The sequence below is a fragment of the Macaca fascicularis genome, chromosome 15 (genome assembly GCF_037993035.2).
Source record: "Macaca fascicularis isolate 582-1 chromosome 15, T2T-MFA8v1.1".
Lineage (NCBI taxonomy): Eukaryota > Metazoa > Chordata > Mammalia > Primates > Cercopithecidae > Macaca > Macaca fascicularis.
Genome location: NC_088389.1, coordinates 63,820,025 through 63,844,048, shown reverse-complemented (window position 1 = coordinate 63,844,048; position 24,024 = coordinate 63,820,025). Strand labels below are relative to the sequence as shown.

General features: G+C 43.3%; 1 long non-coding RNA gene and 1 other non-coding gene across 2 annotated transcripts in view; both read right to left on the bottom strand.

Annotated features, from left to right (window-relative positions):
- LOC135967412 (uncharacterized) overlaps positions 1-4,344 on the bottom strand; it is a 42,681-nt gene extending 38,337 nt beyond the window's left edge. Inside the window, exon 1 of the long non-coding RNA XR_010581528.2 lies at positions 4,208-4,344. This is a non-coding gene — a long non-coding RNA (uncharacterized lncRNA). The remainder of the gene's footprint in view (positions 1-4,207) is intronic.
- The window catches only part of LOC102120280 (ciliary microtubule inner protein 2B), a 188,949-nt gene that overhangs the window by 142,241 nt on the left and 22,684 nt on the right, over positions 1-24,024 (bottom strand). The gene's annotated exons all lie outside the window — the stretch shown is intronic.

Genomic DNA, 24,024 nt, shown 5'->3' with positions numbered 1-24,024 from the left:
ATCAAGGATGGATGGTGGAGGAGAAAGGCCAGGGTCCTGAGGGTAATGTAGAGCCATGGAATTAACCAGCCTTTTTATGTGAAATAGTAAATTTCATATTAAGGCCACTTTAAGTTTTCTTTCACTTAGAGCCAAAGGCATCATAGCTTTAAAAAACAAAACAGTCAGGCACGGTGGCTCACACCCTTAATCCCAGCACTTTGGGAAGCCGAGGTGGGAGGATCGCAAGGTCAGGAGTTTGAGACCAGCCTGGCCAACACAGTGAAAACCCATCTCTACTAAAATACAAAAATTAGCCAGGCATGGTGGTGGGCACCTGTAGTCCCAGCTACTCAGGAGGTTGAGGCAGGAGAGTCACATGAATCCAGGAGATGGAGCTTGCAGTGAGCTGAGATCACACACTGCACTCCAGCCCAGGTGACAGAGTGAGACTCCATCTCAAAACAAAAGGAAACAAAAAACACCACTAGATCAAATCCTAGCTTCACCAGAGATATGGACTTTGTCCAAATTCATCTCATTGAGCCTCAGTTTTCTCATCTGTAAAATGGAAAAACTAATGTTACCATCTCATAGAGTAGGATATCAGCTAGCTGAGATGATACATAATGAGCAATGACCCCAGCGTCCAGCTTACAGTAAGCGCTAACTAAATAGCAGTTCATGGTTAGCATTTGGCAGGAATGGGAGGAAGGAAAAGAGCTGGGAGCACAGATATTAGAGATTCAGGGGAAAGAGTTCATAAAATTGAAAAAGGAAAAGGTTTGAATGGAAGTTGGGGTATACATTAGGATGTAGGGACTAGAACACATTCTGCAGAAAAGACCATGGCGGTTAGAATCCAGGTATGAGTTAAAACATAAGTTAGGAAACATATTAGGATTAGTCTTAGGTTTATGGCTTATGAAGAAATAGCCCTATCCCCTTGGTAGAATGGCCTGTTACTATGATTGTTTCCATCTGAATAAAGAGTATTTCTAGATCCCTGAAGGGTGTTATCTGAGAAAGGAGTGACAGGGCCAGCTGAGGCACCACAGGAATGCTTGCTGCCTCTGTGCCTCCTTCCAGGAACAGGCATCACAGTAACACGACCACAACTTGCTCTGATGGGAGCTGCCACACCCAGTGGCCAGTGCTGGATGTGGCAGTGGAGAGAAATATTTAACTGGAGATTATGAAGGTCCATTAAGGAACACCAGGACAGCGCCCCACTCCGTCCACACAGCCTGCTGGGTCCCCACAATGGCAGCCTACAGCTTTCTGTTCTGCCTTTGATTCTGACCAGGAATTGCTATACAACTTCACACAGATCCCAAATCAATCACTTGATTGTATGTCAACCCTAGGCAAGCATAAATCCCCTCTGCAAAGATGAATAAAAAGAAAATCATAGGACCTTTGAAAAAATTCCTGAAATCAACAGTCCACCAAAATTGAAACAAGAATTGAAAAGAATAAACTCCAAAATATTACATGCAACACAAAACCTTTTTTAGTTTAAAAAATACATGCAGAAGCATAAAACTGCATAAAAGGAAAGCAAGGGAACGATAAACATGGGTTTCAAATGCTCACTTCAGATGGTGGGAAAAAAAAAGGGTGGGAAAGGGGGAACCACATAGTTAGATGTATGTTACTGTCAAAGTTTCAGTTTTTGTTTGGGATGGTGTTTTCAAAAATACTTATAATGGGCTGGGTGTGGTGGCTTATGCCTGTAATCCCAACACTTGGGGAGGCTGAGGTGGGTGGATTACTTGAAGTCAGGAATTCAAGACCAGCCTGGCCAATATGACAAAACCCCATCTCTACTAAACATACAAAAATTAACCGGATGTAGTGGCATGCACCTGTAATCCCAGCTACTTGGGAGGCTGAGGCAGGAGAATCACTTAAACCAGGAGACAGAGGTTGCAGTGAGCCGAGATCGCGCCACTGCACTCCAGCCTGGGTGACAGAGCATGACTCTGTATCAAAAAAAAAAAAAAAAAAAAAATACTTATAATGCATACATTATAATATAATAAAGTATGAACTAATGATGAGAATGTGTCAAACCAAAGATTATGATGATTGAAATCTATGCTTTTGAGGTCCAAAGAGGTGTGGTGGAGGGAATCCAAGTAGAAATGACAAGGAATTGTGGTATTTGGAGGGATCAAAGGAAAGGAAATGGCCTGGTCTCTATTCTACCTTTTTCTTTCTTTCTTTGAGATAGGGTCTCACTCTATCACCTAAGCTGGAGTGCAGTGGCATGATCTCAGCTCAATGCAACCTTCACTTCCTGGGCTCAAGTGATCCTCCCACCTCAGCCTCTAGAGTAGCTGGGACTACAGGTGCATGCCACCACACCCAGCTAGTTTTTGTTTTTTTTGTTTTTTTTTTTTATAGAGATGGGGTTTCACCATGTCCAAGCTGGTCTTGAACTCCTGGGATAAAGCGATCCGCCCTCCTCAGCCTCCCAAAGTGCTGGAATTACAGGCGTGAGCCTGGCCTGGATTTTTTATGTATATAACATTCTTCAAATCCACAACGATCAATATCCATTTATTCAGCCTACTTATTAAATATTTCTACTAGACAGTTGCCTTATAGATCAATACAGACAATGCCTGACCTCAGTAATTGAACCACTTTAAAGAAGAGACAGAGGTACAGAGAAAGGCAGAATAAAATAAATACCACAATGAAGATTTAAACAAAAACAACTGACCTTATAATAGGCCACGAAGAAAAATCTCAAAAATTCCAAGAAGCACAAATAAACCACATTTCCTCACACAAACACAATTTTAAAATTTTAAAATAGGCTAAACCAACAAAAACCTAACATTTAGACATTTAAAAATACTCCCTTGAGCTAGGCTTGGTGGTGCATTCCTGTAATCCCAGCTGCTTGGGAAGCTGAGGTGGGAGGATGGCTTGAGCCCAGAAATCTGAAGCTGTAGGGTGGCGCTATGATCACACACCTGTGAATAGCCACTGCACTCCAGCCCAGGCAACATAGCGAGAGCCTGTCTCTTAAAGAAATAAAAATTAAAAACAAACAAACAAACAAAAAAACACCTTAACCCTTGGGGCAAAGAAAAAAATTCAGTTATACACGATCCTTTAAAAATAAATGAGAATTCAATCAAAGATGAATTCAGAGGCAATTTTTAGCCTCAAACACATACTGGCCTCATGATTAAGAATATAGGCTTGATCCGGCCGGGCGCAGTGGCTCAAGCCTACAATCCCAGCAGTTTGGGAGGCCGAGGCAGGCGGATCACGAGGTCAGATCAAGCCCATCCTGGCTAGCACGGTGAAACCCCATCTCTACTAAAAATATAAAAAATTAGCCGGGCATGGTGGCAGGCACCTGTAGTCCCAGCTACTCGGGAGGCTGAGGCAGGAGAATGGCATGAACCTGGAAGGCGGAGCTTGCAGTGAGCCGAGATCGCACCACTGCACTCCAGCCTGGGTGACACAGTGAGACTCCGTCTCAAAAAATAAACAAATAAATAAATAATTTTTAAAAAATGAATATAGGCTTGATCCTGGCTCCATCACTTATGAGCTGTACAACCTTGGGCAAGTTAGCAAACCTCTCTGTATCTCTTTTCCCTCCTCTATAAAATGAGAATGCTAATAGTGTAAGGATTAACTTAAATGGTACAATAAAGCATAATAGTTGCTGCCACCTGATAAACTGTCAATATCATTACTAACAAATGTTCTACTGGGAGCTGCTCTGAGAAACAATTGTCCACTTTGGCTGGTCCAAGTAAAAGGAGAGAGCCAAGAATGGAAGGAAGAGAGGATATCTTAAGGATGGATAGATTTCCGGGGTATCCAAGGAAGGAACTGTACAGCCTGCCATATAGCTAGGCCTCATGGAACTGGAATTGAGAACTTGAAAGTGAACAGGAGCTGAGGCAGCTATTTTCACTCTCACCCTGGGGCCACATGCTTCTCTCTGCACGTCTGCTCAACTCTGTCTGTCTCTGTCTCTCTCGCTCCCTTTTCCAAACGGATTTGTCACTATTCCTTTCTACTCCCTCATAACTCTGGTATGCATGTGTTCATCAGGAAATCTCTACACCCCACATCCCCCATCATCTCTACAATAGTGATTTCTTAAGCAGAGTGTGCTGCAGAATTACCCAGAGTTTCTATATCAAACCTATAGAAAAGTTGCAAGACAAATGTAACTTTTACCTAGACTTACCAGTTGTTCACATTTTGCAACTCAGAAGTATAGTCTCCCATGCATCCCAGAAGGAAGGAGAAACAGACACAGGTGAGCATCGTCATCCGGACCTCACTCATCTCTCTTGGCCTGGCCTCACTGCAGACGAACAGGCCACCAGGCAGCTCGGGAGGGAGGGAGGGCACGTGTGCAGACCATGATGGCTTCGGCAGGACAGGCTGCAGACTAGCCAGGCAAACGAGTCTAAAAGCAACTAGCCAGCTAACTAAATTAACTAGCTAATAACTAAGCAGTCAATTCAAGAAGCTACAAAAAGAAGAACATCATGAAGTTAACAAATACAGGAGCATGAAACTGATAGAAACCAATAAATCAGAAAACAGAAAAACGATTGAACTGTTATAAGAGCTGTTCAAAACAACAACAAAATAAACAAACCGCTAGCAAAGTTAGCCAAGGGAAAGACTATAAAACTCCCCTAATGGATTGAGGAAGTGGCTAAAAACAGGCACACGGGAATTTGTGGGGTTTGTGTCTCACTCTGTCACCAGGCTGGAGTGCAATGGTGCAATCTCGGCTCACTGCAACCTCCGCCTTCCTGGTTCATGCAATTCTCCTGCCTCAGCCTCCCAAGTAGCTGGGACTACAGGCGTGCACCACCACACCCAGCTAACTTTTGTGGTTTTAGTAGAGACGGGGTTTCACTATGTTGGCCAAGATGGTCTCAATCTCTTGACCTCGTGATCCGCCTGACTTGGCCTCCCAAAGTGCTGGGATTACAGGTGTGAGCCACCGTGCCCAGCCAGGAATTCATATTTTAATTACAAAAGAATACTAAGTGAAACTCTATATAATTAAACTAGAAAATGTCAATAAGATTGAATATTGTCTTGGAAAATATAAATTGAAATCAACTCAAAATGATGGAGCATCTGAATAAAATAACAATAGAAAGAATTGGGCCAGGTGCAGTGACTCACATCTGTAAGTCCAGCATTTTCGGAGGCCAAGGTGGGAGGACTGCTTGAGCCCGCAAGTTCTAGACCAGCCTGGGCAACATAGTAAGACCTCAACTCTACAAAAAATTTTTAAAATTCAGCCAGGCATGGTGGCATGTAGTCCCAGCTACTTGGGATGCTGAGGTGGGAAAATCACCTCAGCCCAGATAGCTGAGGCTGCAGTGAGCCAAGATTGCATCACTGCACTCTAGTCTGCGTGACAGAGTAAGCCCCTGTCTCAAAAAGAAAAAGAAAGAATGGAAAAAGTGGTCAAGTAGATGCCCATACCAAAAGACCCCTACTCCACTTGATTTATAAAATTAGCAAGAACTTAATTCAAAACAACAAATTCAATACCTAACAAACCTCACACAAGTTCTACAGATAAAAAAAATTCCACCAAACAAAACATCAAACTAGCAACAGCAAAAAAAAGCAGGATGCTTACTATCACTGTCTTCTTTCCTCCAATTTATAGCAGATGCCAACAAAGGATCCCAGTCCCCTTTCTGAGATCTTCTAAGATCCTACAAGACAGCATGTTTTGAGTGATTTCTGCCAAAGGTTCAGATGAGGGGAGTGGGGGCAAATGTTCTGCTCTTAATCACCCTTGAATTGACTGACAGCTCAATAAGGGCAGAAACCATGTCTGTCTATCTTGTTCATGATTATATCCTCAGCATCAAGCACAAGTGTCTGGCACACAGTATGAACTACACAAGTCTAGTAATACTGTAAAAGAATAATATACATTAAGACTAGTAGAGCCAGGTGTGGTAGCTCATGCCCGTAATCTTAGCACTTTGGGAGGCCAAGGCAGGAGGATCACTTGAGCCCAGGAATTTGAGACCAGCCTGGGCAACACAGTGAGACCTCATCTCTACTAAAAATAAAAAATTAGCCAGACGTGGTGGTGCATTCCTGTAGTTCCAGCTCCTCAGGGGGCTGACTGAGGTGGGAGGATTGCTTGAGCCCAAGAGGTAAAAGCTGCAGTGAGCCATGATTGTGCCACTGCACTCCAGTTTGGGCAACAGAGCGAGACTCTAAAAAAAAAAAAAAAAAAGACTAGTAGGATTTATTCCAGACCTACCACAGTGATTAAACTAGAAAATCTCTTAGTGCAATTAACATGATAAACCAAAGGATATAAAAGCCATTTGATCACCCTGGCAGATATTGGAAAGGTATTTTATAAAACTAAACATCCACTTGTGATTCTTCTTAAAAAGGACTTTTAGTAAACCAGGAATATAAACATGATAAAGAATATTTGAAATGAATAGCCAATATCAAACTACATCCAGAAACACGAGAGCCAGGACTGGGAAATAAATCTTATCTGTTGTACCAAATCAAATCGGCTATAGTCACTTATGGGAATGTCACTGGGGAGCTTCTGAAATAGGGTCATAGCTTAGCAGGAAAAGGTACTAAGAAGGATTAACTATGTTTGCCATGGTCATAAGATGAATGTTAGCATGTTGGATTCATAGTCCTTCACTTTATAAAAGTCAGAACCAAGAATGCTCATTATCACCTTTACTATTCAAAGTTATTATAGACAATGCATAAAACAAAAATAACTAATAAGAACCATAAATATCAGAAAGAAAGAAAAGAATTATCATTGGCCTAACTACAAAATCCTGAGAAGCAACTGAAGCACAATGAGAACTAATAAGAGTACTGTATGCGCATCATCACTCGCCATGGGAGAAATGCAAATCAAAACCACAATGAGATACCATCTCACACCAGTTAGAATGGCACTCAATAAAAAAATCAGGAAACAACAGGTGCTGGAGAGGATGTGGAGAAACAGGAACACTTTTACACTGTTGGTGGGACTGTAAATTAGTTCAACCATTATGGAAAACAGTGTAGCAATTCCTCAAGGATCTAGAACTAGAAATACCATTTGACCTAGCCATTCCACTACTGGGGATATACCCAAAGGATTATAAGTCATGCTGCTACAAAGACACATGCACACGTATGTTTACTGGGGCACTATTCACAATATCAAAGACTTGGAATCAACCCAAATGTCCATCAGTGACAGACTGGATTAAGAAAATGTGGCACATATACACCATGGAATACTATGCAGCCATAAAAAAGGATGAGTTCATGTCCTTTGTAGGGACGTGGATGCAGCTAGAAACCATCATTCTCAGCAAACTATCGCAAGAACAGAAAACCAAATACCGCATGTTCTCACTCACAGGTGGGAACTGAACAAGGAGATCACCTGGACACAGGAAGGGGAGCATCACACACCGGGTCCTATTGTGGGGAGCAGGTAGGGGGAGGGATAGCATTAGGAGATATACCTAATGTAAATGACGAGTTAATGGGTGCAGCACACCAACATGGCACATGTATACATGTGTAACAAACCTGCACATTGTGCACATGTACCCTAGAACTTAAATTAAAAAAAAAAGAAGAAAAAAAAAAGAGTACTGTAAGATGCTTATTACTTGAAAAATATATTCAAATATCAATAGCTTTATTAGGCAGCATTACCAGTTAGAGGACACATTGGAGGACTCCCACTTCCAGCATTATGGCAGAATAGTTCTGAAGATTATCTGTAGCAATCAACTATACACTACACAGGTCACGTGAGGCGTTGCAGCTCTCACAAAGAAAGGAGTCTTCAAGAACATACCTTCCCCTCAAAAATAACAACACAAAACCAAAAACAATAAAATGTAAGGCCGGGCATAGTGGCTCACGCCTGTAATCCCAGCACCTTGGAAAGCAAAGGCAGGCAGAACATTTGAGGTCAGGAGTTCAAGACCAGCCTGGCCAACATGGTGAAACTGGGAAACCCTGTCTCTACTAAAAATGCAAAAATTAGCTGGGGGTGGTGGCACATGTCTATAATCTCAGCTACTGGGGAGGGTGACGCAGGAGAACTGCGTGAACCTGGGAGGCGGAAGTTGCAGTGAGCCGAAACCATGCCACTGCACTCCAGCCTGGGTGACAGAGTGAGACACTGTCTCAAAGGGGAAAAAAAAAAAAGGTCAAACTCATGGAAGCAGAACAGAATGGCCATTACCAGAAGCTATGGAGAGACAGAAAGGGGGAGGTATTCGTCAAAGGGTACAAAGTTTTGGTTATGCAAGAGGAGTAGGTCCTAGACATCTACTGTACAACATCATGCCTAGAGCCTATAGTTAATAATATTGTATTATTATAAAATTTGTTTTGTTTTGTTTTGTTTTGAGATGGAGTCTCGCTCTGTCGCCCAGGCTGGAGTGCAGTGGCCGGATCTCAGCTCGCTGCAAGCTCCGCCTCCCGGGTTTACACCATTCTCCTGCCTCAGCCTCCAGAGTAGCTGGGACTACAGATGCCCGCCACCTCGCCCGGCTAGTTTTTTGTATTTTTTAGTAGAGACGGGGTTTCACCTTGTTAGCCAGGATGGTCTCGATCTCCTGACCTCGTGATCCACCCGTCTCGGCCTCCCAAAGTGCTGGGATTACAGGCTTGAGCCACCGCGCCCGGCTTATTTTTTTAAATTATATTGAAAAATGTATACCTAAAAATTTGCTAACAGGGCAGATTTTTTTTTCCATTATGCTCTTCTAAGATACTAACAAACCAAAAGATGGTAGATCTTATATTAAATGTTCTTATCACTAAATAAATTGGGCAGCAGGAAACTTTTGGAGATGATGGATATGTTTACGGCATTGATTACAGTGCTGGTTTCTATACTTACCTCCAAGTTCAAGCTGTATACACTCAATATGTATTGTAAGTCCTCAATATTGTCAATAGGTTCTTGGAAATTGTAACTTTCAATGAAATGATGTATACCAAAACCAATTTTACCGTACATTAGGAAAGCATGCAAACTCCACATAGACAGTGGTCCTGGCCTGAATCAACTTTTTTTTTTTTGCCCTGGCCTGTAATCCCAGTACTTTGGGAGGCTGAAGTGGAAGGATCACTTGAGCCCAGGAGTTCAAGACTAACCTAGGCAAGATGGGGAGACCCCGTATCTACAAAAATAAAAAATAAAATTTAAAAAATTCATTTAATTAAAATTAATTATCTGGGCTAATTAGCGGGGAAAGGTGGTACACAACTGTAGTCCCAGCTACTCAGGAGGCTGAGGTGGGAGGACCGTTTGAGCCCAGGAGTCTAAGACTGTAGTGAGCTATGATCACACCACCACATTCCAGTCGGGGTGACAGAAACCCTGTCTCTGTAAAAATAAAAAGTTAAAAAAATTATAAAAATAGAATATTTTTTTCTATCAATATTATAAAGAAACAACAGTAAGTGAAACATTATTTGAGAACCTGCTATACAACTTTTTGTATGTCAATAGAGTGATTTTTAAAAAAGGGAAATAATCAGAGGCCAAAAACTAGGCAAAGGACAGAAGGCACTTTTGGCGTAATGGCCTTTGCCAAGCCACATGAACTTGAGAGTTCATTTTCACAGGTTCATGAAGTACAGAGAAAAGGAGATAAAACTCAGTGACCACCCAAGATGGAGAGTCTAACAGAAAACTTTTCCTGCATAAGACTGGCATGCGTAAAGTTATGACCCTGTAGTCTTTTTTTTTCTTTGAGATGGAGTCTCCTTCTGTCACCCAGACTGGAGGGCAGTGGCATGATCTTGACTCACTGCAACCTCCACCTCCTGGGGTCAAGCAATTCTCATGCTTCAGCCACCTGAGTAGCTGGGATTACATGCACCCGCCACCATACCTGGCTAATTTTTGTATTTACTTTAGTAGAGACTTTCACCGTGTTGGCCAGGCTGGTCTCAAACTCCTGACCTCAAGTGACCCACCTGTCTTGGCCTCCCAAAGTGCTGGGATTACACCCATGAGTCACCGCACCCCGCCTTGCCCCTTTAGTCTTAAAGTGAACTAGAAATCAATCTGCCCCCCAACTCTTTCCTCAGGGGACTACAAAGAAAATTGCGTATCTCAAAACTTGGTACCAAGTGGAAAAGGGGGACATATTTCCCCTAAAAATTAATAACTACAAGTTGGCTCATGCGTGATTTGCAGATGGAATTCACTCTACCTGAGTAGTCTGAAATACTATCAAGATAATGAGGTAGGAGGTGGGGCTACCTCCAGAGGCAGGGCTCAGCACTGGACCAAATTGAGGACTAGCTAAAACAGGGATGGGGCAGAAGTGGTTTTCCATATGACACAGCCACCAGTGTGCCATGTCAGTTTACCATTGCCATGGCAACACCCAGAAGTTACCACCCCTTTCCACGGCAATGACCCAATGACCTGGAAGTTACCACCCTTTACATACAGAAATTATTGCATAATCCCCCCTTAATTTGCATATAATTTAAAGTGGGTATAAATCTGAATGCAGCACTGCCGTTGAGCTGCCGCTCTGAGCATACTGCCTGTGGGATAGCCCTCCTCTACAAGGACCAATACCTCTGCAGGTTTATTAGGATCTTAGAAGAGCATAATGGGAAAAAAAGATATACTCTGTTACCAAATTTTTTAAGTATACACTGCTGCTTCAATAAAAGTTGCTGTTTAACACCACCAGCTCATCCTTGGATTTTCTTTCCTGGGCAAACCTAAGTACCTTCCCAGACTAAGCCCCAGTTTGGGGGCTCACCTGCCCTCCATCATCTGGTGATCAATGAAAGGAAAAAGAAAATGAGCAAGAGGCAGCAAGTCAGTGGAGACGGTGGCAGTCAGCAGACAGGTGAGATGGTGAGACAGCAGAGATGGTGGCAATCAGTGGTCAGTGGAGAGATGACGACTGGTGACAGACAGCAACTGGCAAGACACTGAGAGCCTGGCAAGACTAAGCAGAGACAGCGAGAAACCGCAAAGCAGTCTGTGATCAAGGCTGCAAGAGCTATAACATCGAGGCTGTAACAATAAAGAGCTGTAACACTAACCAAATGCTCTTTTCAGAGCCATCATTTTCCCCGGCGGGCGGCAGGGCCAAGCAGACACGCTAATGGCCATAATGTCACTGCCTCATGTGAGTTCTGACCACGGCAGGCCAGTAGGTTACCAGTCCCTGTGCTTGCCCCCTGTGTGACAGCTGAGCCCACCGAAGCTGGGGGTTCCTGGAGGGACCTTCACCAGGGTCTCATATGAAAGACTGGCTGGTGCCATTTGGCTCCTACGGATGGGTAAGTGTCCCTTCTCCCCCTACTCCATAACATCTGGTGAGCTGGGAAATAAAAAGCCTTTGGCTAAGTGGTCAAAGTCCCCCAGAGTTTGAGTGCCCTGAGGCACATCCTTGTGACCCTTTCCCCTCGTCCTTTCTTCTCTGACTCCATTTCATTGTTCCACCAATCATTTTATTTTCATCTTGAGTCTGAAAACGTATGTTTCATTTGAAGCGTTACGTTTCCTTTTGACTTTCTGTTAACTGCATTTGAGCAATTGTTTAAGGCAGGACGTTTAGTTGTGCCCTGTTGCGTCAGTTCTGGGACACCAGAATCACATTGCTCTATGACGCCAAATTGGTCTTGGGTTCACTGTTGGCCACTCCCTGGGTGCCTCCAGGGTTTTGGCATTTGGTGAGGGGACCATCATTGGCCGAAACAGACACTCTGGGTTTCCAGCGTTGGTATTATAGGCGACTCCGAGATGCTCTGGGTTTTCAGGATTGACATTCCCTCTAGGATTACAGGTTATAGCCCCACCCACTATGGGAATATTGGTCTCAACTTCTTCTGTCCTGAAGTTAGAAGTTATTGTTTTCCTGACAGCCAGTTGCAAGCCCCTTACTGTGTTCTAACAACTGCCTTGCTCAAGCCGCCTTCATCAAACAGACCAGGAGTTCCCAGGCCTCGGGCCTGGTGGACAACTACTTCACAGCAGTCGACAAGTGGCCACCTGAACATTTTTTTTTTTTCCTTTTTTGGTGTCTCCACTACGGGGAAGGGTCTCTGGCAAGTCAGGGACTCTACGGTCTCTCTTTGGGCAGTGCTGTTTATCCCCTTCCCTTCCTATCGTCCACAGTCTCCATGTGTTTAGCCACCTTCTCTGAACAACCCTCACTCTTTGTGGAATTTAAGCTTAACATTCTACTGCCCATTTGTGGCTTGTAATCCACTTTTGTAATGCCTTCCTACCTATACTTACACCTTCTCTGCAGGGAGTGGGAATCTAAAAGGGAAAAATAACAAGGGTCTAGTTACTTTCCCTCTTGCTTAGAAAAATTTGTGCCAGTAAAAATCTTTGTTAGTCATGGGGACAATGATGAGTATTCCAGATAACTCACCACTAGGATGCCCTTCAGGCTAATTCAGCTTAAAGAAAAATTCATTTTCTATTGCAACACCATAGGGTTCAATACAAAGCATAAAACCAACAGATATGGCCTAAACATGGTTCTATATGTTATAATGATATTTTACAATTGGACTCATTCTGCAAAAAAGAAGGAAAATGGGAAGAGGTCCCTTATGTACAGTAGAGGGCTATTATGACCCTTTACTGACTCACATTAGTTAAGGTACCAGAAAGCCATACCTAAGGGATCTTCTTCTAGCTGCTCCCCCAGAAGCTCTATGCCCTCCCCAGAATCTCCTCAGTCCCCCAATTGTGAGGGGGGGTCCATCAGTTCTCTAACAAAGGAATCCATCCCAAGGTCATCAGGCACCTCTCCCCCTTTTCCAACTAGTCTCAGCCTATACCCCCAACCGCCCAAGAAAGTAAGCCCAACCAGTACCACCAGGAGTGGGGCTGCCCCTAAAGTCAAACTGTGTCCACTGTGGGAGGTAGCCCATGGAAATGGGGGAACACCTGGAGTGCATGTGCCATTTTTTATGTCTAATTTGGCTTTATACAGGAGAACTTTGGCCAGTTTTCAGAGGAGTTTAAGTTGACCATGTTCTTTGATTTAATTTGTCATGACTTGCAAGTATTGTTGTCTGCTTGTTGTGCCATGGGGGAAAAAAAAATGTGGAGAAAAAAGTATGTGGTTAAACCAGCTAATGATGACAAGGTTAGAAAAATAACTCAGGGAAAAGATAAAAATCCCACTCTGTTTCAGGGTCATTTTGTTGAGGCACTCAGGAAATATACTAATGCAGATTCAGACGCCACCGAAGGGCAAGCTTTCCTGTGTTACATTTTATTACTCAATCTGCCCCTGACATTAGGAGGAAGCTACAGAAAGCAACAATGGGACCTTAAATTCCTATGAACCAACTTAAATTTGGCCTTTAAAGTTTATGACAATAGGGATGGAGCAAAAGAGGTTAAAAAAAAAAAGAAAAGAAAGAAAGAAATAGCCAAAAAGTGCAATTGTTAACAGTTGTTTTAAGCCCCCTGCCATCTCAGAATTACCCATCCCAAGAAAGCGTTGTGAGATTGGCATCTGGGATGCCCCGAAATATCCCTCGACTCACTGGCCCCTGGGCCAGAATCAGTGTGCCTACTATAAGCAAAAGGGCCACTGACAATCACAGCATCCTAACCATCCCTGGTGAGAGAGGAAAAGGTTCCCTATCAATAGCATAGCTAACTTCTTCCACTAGCCCCAACAAGCTGCTTGCTCAAGTAAGGTTACTGAAGTTCTCAGCCCCTTGGCCTGACAGCTTCCCACAGTGGCAGATAAGTGGCTGCCCAAACATTTTTCTCTGGTGTCTTGGCTGCTGGGTGAGCTCTCCAGCAGCTCAGGGACTCCAGAATCTCCCCTTGAGCAATGCAGATTACACTGTCCCTTCCTTATTTGATGCTATAGGATCCCCTTCCCTGCCTCTTCCTGTCTTCCAAACCTATCTGGGCAAACAAAATTTGGCTAGGTAGATGGGTTCCAATTGTGTAAATAACTTGAATCCAGTTGTCTTATATAAGTCATTTTATTTAACGTGTTTGTTTAGGTGTATATACAGGTATCGTGATGTGCGTTGTGTCTAGCATGCTATCAAATTGGCTTATAAATAAAAGAGCACTCATAAATAAGACTAAGCTTATTAGTTTGAAGAGAATGTTATATCCTCTAAAATTTAAGAATTTTTTACATAGGTAAATCACTGACGTTCATAGGCTTTAAAATGGTTAAAATGGCTTTAAATGGTGACTATCTTTGCATGGTATCTTGGTTCTGGGAGGTGGGCTAGATACAATTGTTAAAAGTAAAAAGGTTAAGTATATATGAGTGGAATACATGCTTAAATAGTGAGCTTAATGTGAGGTTTAAAATCCTAAAATGGTGGAATGGTTCTCATCTATTGAATGCCACTGTCTGGTGGGCATTTCAGAATTTCTTTTTAACTTTTGTGGGTACATAGTAGGTGTATATATTTCTGGGGTACATGATATGTTATGATAGAGGCATGCCATGTGAAATAAGCACATCATAGAGAATGGGGTCCCCATCCCCTCAAGCATCCTTTGAGCTACAAACAATCCAATTATACTCTTTAATTTTAAAATATACAATTATTGACTATAGTCGCCCCATTGGGTTATCAAATAATAGGCCTAATTCATTCTAACTATTTTTGTACATATTCACCACCCCCACCCTCCCCCATCAGTTCCCCACTACCCTTCTGATATGGTTTGACTCTGTGTCCCCACCCAAATCTCAGGTTGAATTGTAATTTCCAATATTGGGAGGGGAGCCTGATGGGAGGTGACTGAATCATGAGGGCGGATTTCCCCCATGCTCTTCTCATGATAGTGACTGACTGAATCATGAGGGCGGATTTCTCCCATACTGTTCTCACGATAGTGACTGAGTTCTCACAAGATCTGGTGGTTTAAAAGTGTGTAGCACTTCCCCATTTCACTCACTCACTCTTATGCCACCATTGTAAGATGTGTCTTGCTTCCCCTTTGCCTTCCACCATGATTGTAAGTTTCCCGAGGGCTCCCTAGCCATGTGGAACTGTGAGTCAATTAAATCTCTTTTCTTTATAAATTACCCAGTATAGTTTCTTTATAGTACTGTGAAAACAGACTACAGAAAATTGGTACCAAGAGTAGGGTACTGCTATAAAGATAACTGAAAATGTGGAAGTGACTTAAAACTGGGTAATGGGCAGAGGTTGGAACAGTCCAGAGGTCTCAGAAGATGACACGGAAGTGTGGGACAAGTTTGGAACTTCCTAGAGATTTGTTGGTTTTGACCAAAATGCTGATAGTGATATGGACAATGAAATCTGAGATGGTAATCTCAGATGGAGATGATCAGATGGAGATGAGGAATGTATTGGGAACTGGAGCAAAGGTCACTCTTGCTATGCTTTAGCAAAGAGACTGGTGGCATTGTGCCCCTGCTCTAGGGAGTCTGTGGAACTCTGAACTTGAGAGAGATGATTTAGGGTATCTTGTGGAAGAAATTTCTAAGCAGGAAAGTGTTCAAGATGTGGCCTGGCTGCTCCTAACAGTGTACAGTCATATGTGTTCACAAAGAGATGGTCTGAAATTGGAACTTATGTTTAAAAGGGAAGCAGAGCATAAAAGTTTAGAAAATTTGCAGCCTGATTATGTGGTAGAAAAGAAAAACCCATTTTCTTGGGAGAAATTCAAGCTGCTGGCTGCAGAAATTTGCGTAAGTAAAGCAGAGCCAAATGTTAATCACTGAGACAACGGGGAAAATGCCTCCAGGACATTTCTGAGATCTTCACAGCAGCCTCTCTCATCACAGGCCCAGAGGTCTAGAGGAAAAAATGGTTTCATGGGCTGGGCCTAGGGCCCCACTGCTCAGTGCAGCCTCAGGACATGGTACCCTGCCACTTCAGCTCCAGCCATGGCTCAAAGAGGCCAAGGTACAGCTCAGGCTGTGGCCTCAGAGGGTGCAAGCCCCAAGCCTTGGTGACTTCCATGTGGTGTTGCACCTGTGGGTGCACAGAAGGCAAGAGTTTGAAAGCCACCACCTAGTTTTCAGAAGATGTATGGAAATGCTTGGATGTCAAGGCAGAATTCTGCTGCAGTGGGAGGGCACTCATGGAGAATCACTACTAGGGCAGTGTGGAGAGGAAATGTGAAGTTGGAGCGCCCCCACAGAGTCCACACTGGGGCAATGCCTAGTGGAGCTGTGAGAAGAGGGCCACTGTCCCCCAGACCCCAGAATGATAGATCCACTGACAGCTTGAACCATGTGCCTGGAAAAGTCACAGGCACTCAATGCCAGCCCATGAAAGCCCCCAAGGGGGCTGTACCCTACAGAGCCACAGGGGTGGAGCTGCTGCTGAAGGTCTTGGGAGCCCACCTTTTGCATCAGTGTGCCCTGGATGTGAGACGTGGGGTCAAAAGAAATTATTTGGGGGCTTTAAGATTTAATGATTGCTCTGCTGGATTTTGGATTTGCATGGGGCCTGTAGTCCCTTTCTTTTTTTTTTTTTTTTTTTTTTTTAGAGACGGAGTCTCGCTCTGTCGCCCAGGCTGGAGCGCAGTGGCCGGATCTCCGCTCACTGCAAGCTCCGCCTCCCGGGTTTACGCCATTCTCCCGCCTCAGCCTCCCGACTAGCTGGGACTACAGGTGCCTGCCACCTCGCCCGGCTAGTTTTTTGTACTTCTTTTTAGTAGAGACGGGGTTTCACCGTGTTAGCCAGGATGGTCTCGATCTCCTGACCTCGTGATCCGCCCGTCTCGGCCTCCCAAAGTGCTGGGATTACAGGCGTGAGCCACCGCGCCCGGCTGTAGTCCCTTTCTTTTGTTTGTTGTTGTTGTTATTGTTGTTGTTTTGAGACAGTCTCACTCTGTCACCCAGGCTGGAGTCCACTGGCATGATCTTGGGTCACTGCCACCTCTACCTCCCAGGTTCAAGTGATCCTCCTGCCTGAGCCTCCCAAGTAGCTAGGACTACAGGTATGTGCCAACAGTCCTGGCTAATTTTTGTATTTTTAGTAGAAACAGGGTTTTACCATGTTGGCCAGGCTGGTCTCAAACTCCTGACTCAAGTGATCTACCCACCTTGGCCTCCAAAAGTGCTAGGATTACAGGTGTGAGCCACTGCACTCGGCTGTTTTGGCCAATTTCTACCATTTGGAATAAGAGCATTTACCCAATGCCTGTAACCCTATTGTATCTTGGAACTAACTTTTTATTTTACAGGATCATAGGCAGTACAGACTTGCCTTGTCTCAGATGAGACTTTGGACTTGAACTTTTGGGTTAATGCTAGAATGAGTTAGGACTCTGGGGGACTATTGGGAAGGCATGATTGTGTTTTGAAATGTGAGAAGGACATGAGATTTGGGAGGGGCCAGGGCAAATAATATGGTTTGGCTCTACATCTCCACCCAAATCTCATACTGAATTATAATTTCCAATGTTGGGGGAGAAACATGGTTGAATCATGGGGGTGGATTTCCCCCAGGCTGTTCTCATGATAGTGAGTTCTCATGAAATCTGATGATTTAAAAGTGTGTAGCACTTCTTCCCTCACTCTCTCTCCTGCCATGTAAGATGTGCCTTATTTCCCCTTCACCTTCTGCCACGATTTTAAGTTTTCTAAGGCTAAGGCTTCCCCACCCATGTGGAACTGTGAGTCAATTGAACTCTCTTCTTTACAAATTACCCAGTCTCAGGAATTCTTTTTTTTTTTTTTTTTTTTTTTTTTTTGGCAGAGTCTTGTTCTGTTGCCCAGGCTAAAGTGCAGTGGTGCAATCTTGGCTCACTGTAACCTCTTCTTCCCAGGTTCAAGTGATTCTCGTGCCTCAGCCACCTGAGTAGCTGGGATTACAGGCATGTGTTGGGAACTGGCCCCCAAAATCTGGCCATAAACTGGCCCCAAAACTGGCCATAAACAAAATCTCTGCAGCCCTGTGACATGTTCTTGATGGCCATGACACCCACGCTGAAGGTTCTGGGTTTACTGGAATGAGGGCAAGGAACACCTAGCCCACACAGGGCGGAAAACCACATAAAGGTGTTCCTAAACCACAAACAATAGCATGAGCAATCTGTGTCTTAAGGACATGTTCCTGCTGCAGATAACTAGCCAGAGCCCATCCCTCTGTTTCCTGTAAGGAATACTTTTAATTAATCTATAATCTATAGAAATAATGCTTATCACTGGCTTGCTGTCGATAAATATGTGGTCAAACTCTGTTCGGGGCTCTCAGTTCTGCAGGCTGTGAGCCCCCTGACTTCCCACTCTACACTATATATCTGTGTGTGTGTGTCTTTAATTCCTCTAGCACCGCTGGGTTAGGGTCTCCACGACAGAGCTGGTCTCAACAAGTGGGGCTCGTACCCGGGTCAAAGGGTTGCCAGAGCAATGGCTGGAGAACATGGAACTAAACTGGAGGACACCCGAGTACTCTTAAGCCATCCCCATAGTGAGTAAGAAGGGGAGCTCAGAAGCATCAGAGTAACAATGGGACAAGTGTGGGCTCTGGTTCGTTCCACCTTGGAACCTTTTCACACTGATGATGAGGAGTAAGGAGAGCATAACAAAGTAACAGAAGAGGTAACAGAGCAGGTTTGTTTGCCACTTAAAGAGGCAAAAGAGGAAGAGGTTCATCCCTACCCTTCTGCACTCCCTCCTTATTTTGAAGAAAAAGTGTGACCTGACCCTCCAGATCTTTCTTTTCAGGACACTGGGTGAAAAGTAGTTGCCCCAGTGACTGTTTGAGCAGCTCTTCGAGCAACTGCTCTCAGTTCTCTTCAGGCAGGAATCCAGCAAGCTAGAAGAGAGGGTGATATAGAAGCTCGGCAGTTCCTTATTAGGATACACCCCCCCAGAACAACAGGGAAATGTTATAGCTATATTTGAGCCTTTTCCCTTTAAAATACTTAAAGAGTTTAAACAGGCTATCAATCAGTATGAACCAGGTGTATACCCAAAGTGTAAACAAGGAAAACATTGGGCCAATCAGTATCATTCTAAATTTAATAAGGATGGAAACCCGATTTCAGGAAATGCCATGAGGGGCCCATCCCGGGCCCCATTCCAAACCAGGGCATTTCCAGCTCAGGCCATTCCCTCACCCCTATACAATGTCTGGCCCCTACCACGGCCAGTAGTGCCACAGTAGATTTATGCTGCACAAAAGCTGTGAGCCTTCTGCCTAGGGAACCCTCGCAAAAAGTTCCAACAGGGCTCTGTGGACCCTTGCTAGCAGGGACGATAGGATTACTTCTAGGCAGGTCTAGTTTAAATTTAAAAGGAGTGAAAGTACAAACAGGAGTCATTGGCTCAGATTACAATGGGGAAATTCAAATTGTTATATGTACTTCTGTTGCCTGGAAAGCAGAGCCAGGAGAGCATATAGCACAACTCCTGATTGTGCCATATGTGGAAATGGGGAAAAGTGAAATTAAATGAACAGGAGGATTTGGAAGCACAAATAAACAAGGCAAAGCAGTTTATTGGGTGAATCAAATTACCGATAAACATCCTACCTGTGAAATAACTATTCAGGGAAAGAAATTTAAACATTTGGAAGATACAGGAGCAGACATTTCAATCATTTCTCTACAGCACTGGCCATCCACATGGCCAATTCAGCCTGTTCAATTTAACATAGTTGGAGTTGGTAAAGCCCCTGAAGTATATCAAGGTAGTTATATTTTGCATTGTGAAGGGCCCAATGGATAACCTGGGACTATTCAACCAATTATAACTTCTGTACCTGTAAATTTATGAGGGAGAGATTTATTACAACAATGGGGAGCACAAGTTCTAATTCCAGAGCAATTATACAGCCCTCAAAGTCAACATATGATGCATAAAATGGGGTATGTTCCTGGTATGGGACTAGGAAAAAATTTGCAAAGTTTAAAGGAACCGCCTCAAGCAGAAAGACAAAGTTCCCGCCAAGGTTTAGTATATCATTTTTGATGGCAGACATTTTTAAGCCTCCAGAACCTATACCTTTAAAATGGTTAACAAATAAGCCAATTTGGATAGAACAATGGCCACTGAGTAAGGAGAAACTGGAGGCTTTAGAGGACTTAGTTACTGAACAATTGGAAAAAGAACACATCAACATTTTCCCCTTGTAATTCTCCAGTTTTTATAATTAAGAAAAAATCAGGTAAATGGAGAATGTTAACTGACTTAAGGGCCATTAATTCAATTATACAACCTATGGGGACATTACAGACAGGACTGCCTTCTCCTGCTATGATTCCAAAAAATTGGTCTTTAATAGTCACAGATTTAAAAGACTGTTTCTTTTTTTTTTTTTTTTTTTTTTTTTTTTTTTGTGAGACGGAGTCTCGCTCTGTTGCCCGGGCTAGAGTGCAGTGGCCGGATCTCGGCTCACTGCAAGCTCTGCCTCCCGGGTTTACGCCATTCTCCTGCCTCAGCCTCCCGTGTAGCTGGGACTACAGGCGCCCGCCACCTCGCCCGGCTAGTTTTTTGTATTTTTTAGTAGAGACGGGGTTTCACCGTGTTAGCCAGGATGGTCTTGATCTCCTGACCTCGTGATCCGCCCGTCTCGGCCTCCCAAAGTGCTGGTAAAAGACTGTTTCTTTACTATCCCCTTAACTGAGCAAGACTGAACAGTTTGCATTTACAATTCTTGCAGTAAACAACCTGCAGCCTGCTAAGCATTTTCATTGGAAAGTGTTGCCTCAAGGCATGTTAAACAGTCCAACAATTTGCCAGACGTATGTAAGGCAAGCAATTGAACCTACTCGTAAAAAATTTTCAGAGTGTTACATTACTCATTACATAGACAATATAATTTGTGCTGCCCCCACTCCAGAAATATTACTCCAATGTTATGATCACTTGCAAAACTCAATTTTTCATGCCAGTTTAATTACAGCTCCTGATAAATTTCAGACTACTCCTTACTCCTACTTGGGGACCTTAGTGAATGACACTACAATTGTGCCACAGAAAGTAACCATATGTGGAGATCAATTGAAAACATTAAATGACTTTCAAAAATTACTAAAGAACATTAATTGGATACAATCTGCTCTAGGCATTCCTACCTATGCCACGAGTAATCTATTTTCTATCTTTAGAGGAAATCCTAGGCTTACTAGACCTCAACAATTAACAAAGGAGGCTGAGGCGGAGTTACAGCTGATTGAAAAGCAAGTCCATGAGGCTCAAATAAATAGAACAGATCGACAGAAGACTCTAGATTTGCTAATTTTTCCAACTCAGCTTTCTCCTATTGGTGTTATTGTCTAAGAGCAGGACTTAGTAGAGTGGCTTTTTCTTCCACATACTAATTCACAGACTCTAACTCCTTATTTGGATCAAATCGCTGCTATGATAGGAAACGGGAGAACTCGGATTGTTAAATTACACAGATATGATCCTGGAAAAATTATTGTCCCTCTCATGAAGGCACAAGTACAGCAAGCTTTTCTTACTTGGCAAACCCATTTAGCTGACTTTTGTGGGTATTCTCAATAACCATTTTCCTAAAACAAAATTATTTCAATTTTTGAAATTAGATTCTCCCTAAAAATAACTAAATTTAAACCAATTGAAGGTTCTGAGAATGTTTTTACTGAGAATGTTTTTACTCCAGAAATATTACTCCAATGTTATCATCACTTGCAAAACTCAATTTTTCATGCCAGTTTAATTACAGCTCCTGACAAGTTTCAGACTACTCCTTACTCCTACTTGGGGACCTTAGTAAATGACACTACAATTGTGCCACAAAGTAACCATATGTAGAGATCAATTGAAAACATTAAATGACTTTCAAAAATTACTAAAGAACATTAGTAATGTAATGGTAATGGTACCATTACATTACTAATGGTAAAGCTAGTAGTAATGGTAAAGCTTCTTATTCTGGCTCGAAAAGTGAAGTTTTTCAGATGCCCTATACTTCAGCTCAAAGAGCAGAACTTGTAGCTGTAATTGAGATATTAACTGCTTTTAACATGCCTAGTAATGTGATTTCTGATTCTTCATATGTGGTTCATTCCACACAATTAACTGAAAATGTTCAGTTACAATTTCATATAGATGAACAACTGATGACTTTATTTACCCAACTGCAAACAGAAGTTAGGAGTAGAATGCACCCTTTTTACATTACTCATATTAAGGCTCATACACCTCTTCCAGGACCTTTGACTGCAGAGAATCAAATGGCTGATCACCTAGTTGCCACTGCGATATTTAGTGCCAGACACTTTCACAATTTAACCCATGTTAATGCCTCTGGTCTCACATGCAGATACAGCATTACCTGGAAAGAAGCTAAATGGTGCATTCCTCATCTTTTACAGGAGGAGTTAATCCTTGAGGATTAGAACCTAATTCTCTTTGGCAAATGGATGTCACACATGTTCCCTCGTTTGGGAGACTACCTTATGTACATGTATGTGTAGACACCTTTTCTCACTTTGTCTAGGCTACATGCCAATCAGGAGAGTCTTCTGCCTGTGTTAAACGTCACCTTTTGCAGTGTTTTGCAGTGGTGGGCATTCCAGCTTCTATTAAAACAAATAGGCCGGGCGCGGTGGCTCAAGCCTGTAATCCCAGCACTTTGGGAGGCCGAGACGGGTGGATCACGAGGTCAGGAGATCGAGACCATCCTGGCTAACACGGTGAAACCCCGTCTCTACTAAAAAAATACAAAAAAAATAGCCGGGCGAGGTGGTGGGCGCCTGTAGTCCCAGCTACTCGGGAGGCTAAGGCAGGAGAATGGCGTGAACCCGGGAGGCGGAGCTTGCAGTGAGCTGAGATCCGGCCACTGCACTCCAGCCTGGGTGACAGAGCGAGACTCCGTCTCAAAAAACAAAAACAAAAACAAAAACAAAAACAAATAATGCCCCAGGCTATACTAGCCAAGCTCTAGCTACTTTTTCTATATGGAATATTAAACATATTACTGGCATCCCATATAATTCTCAAGAACAAGCCATAATGGAAAGAATGAATCTCTCCCTGAAACAGCAGTTGCAAAAACAAAAAAGGGGGGAAATAGGGACTATGGGACACCCCATATGCAACTGAATCTAGCATTATTGACTTTAAATTTTTTGAGCCTGCCTTTAGGCCAGATGTTATCAGCAGCTGAACAGCATCTACAGAAACCAGCTGCAAGGACAGAAGCAGAATAACTGGTTTGGTGGAGAGATCCGATAACAAAAAGTTGGGAAATAGGTAAAATAATAACTTGGGATAGAGGTTATGCTTGTTTCTCCAGGCCAGAACCAACAGCCAGTTTGGATACCATCAAGACACCTGAAACCTTATCATGAGCCAGATGCCAAGGAAGAGATTCCAGGATCCCGAGGACCCCTCCCTCCCATTGCAGCCATGTCAAGACTGACAATGAGGAGGACCCCAACTGTCACGGGAACACCTGTCAAACACAGCCACCTACCTAGGGACAGATCAAGAAGCTGTCACAGATGGCGGAAGAAAACCTGAGGAAAGCAGGACAACCAGTCACAATGAGTAATTTAACAATAGCTATGATAGCAGTTATCATCACAGACATGAATAATCCTTCAACAAGGGCTGACACAGAGAACAATTATACTTATTGGGCATATTTATCAATCTTGGCTGGCAATAATGCCTGGATGTAATCACTCTAGGACATAATTACACATGCTTTCTGATCTCAGTATTTACCATAATAAATCTGCTCCTATAATTGAGGCATATCGTCCCCAAAAACCTATTTGTAAACAGAATTGGACCTGGCCAGAAATAATGAACGTAATTGTTTGGGAAGATTGCACTGCAGAGCAGGCAGAGGTGCTGCGCAGTGATTCCTATGGAATCATTATTGATTGGTCTCCTAAGGGGACGTTTAACTTAAATTGCACCTCTCAGTCTGCATGCCACAGCCACACTGTGTTCAGCTGGTCTAAACAAAATGGTCAGACGGTAGAAATGGTAAGAAATACTGCAAGAGTTCCTATTATCTGGAAACAGGGCAGTATAGTGGCACCTCAACCTTAAA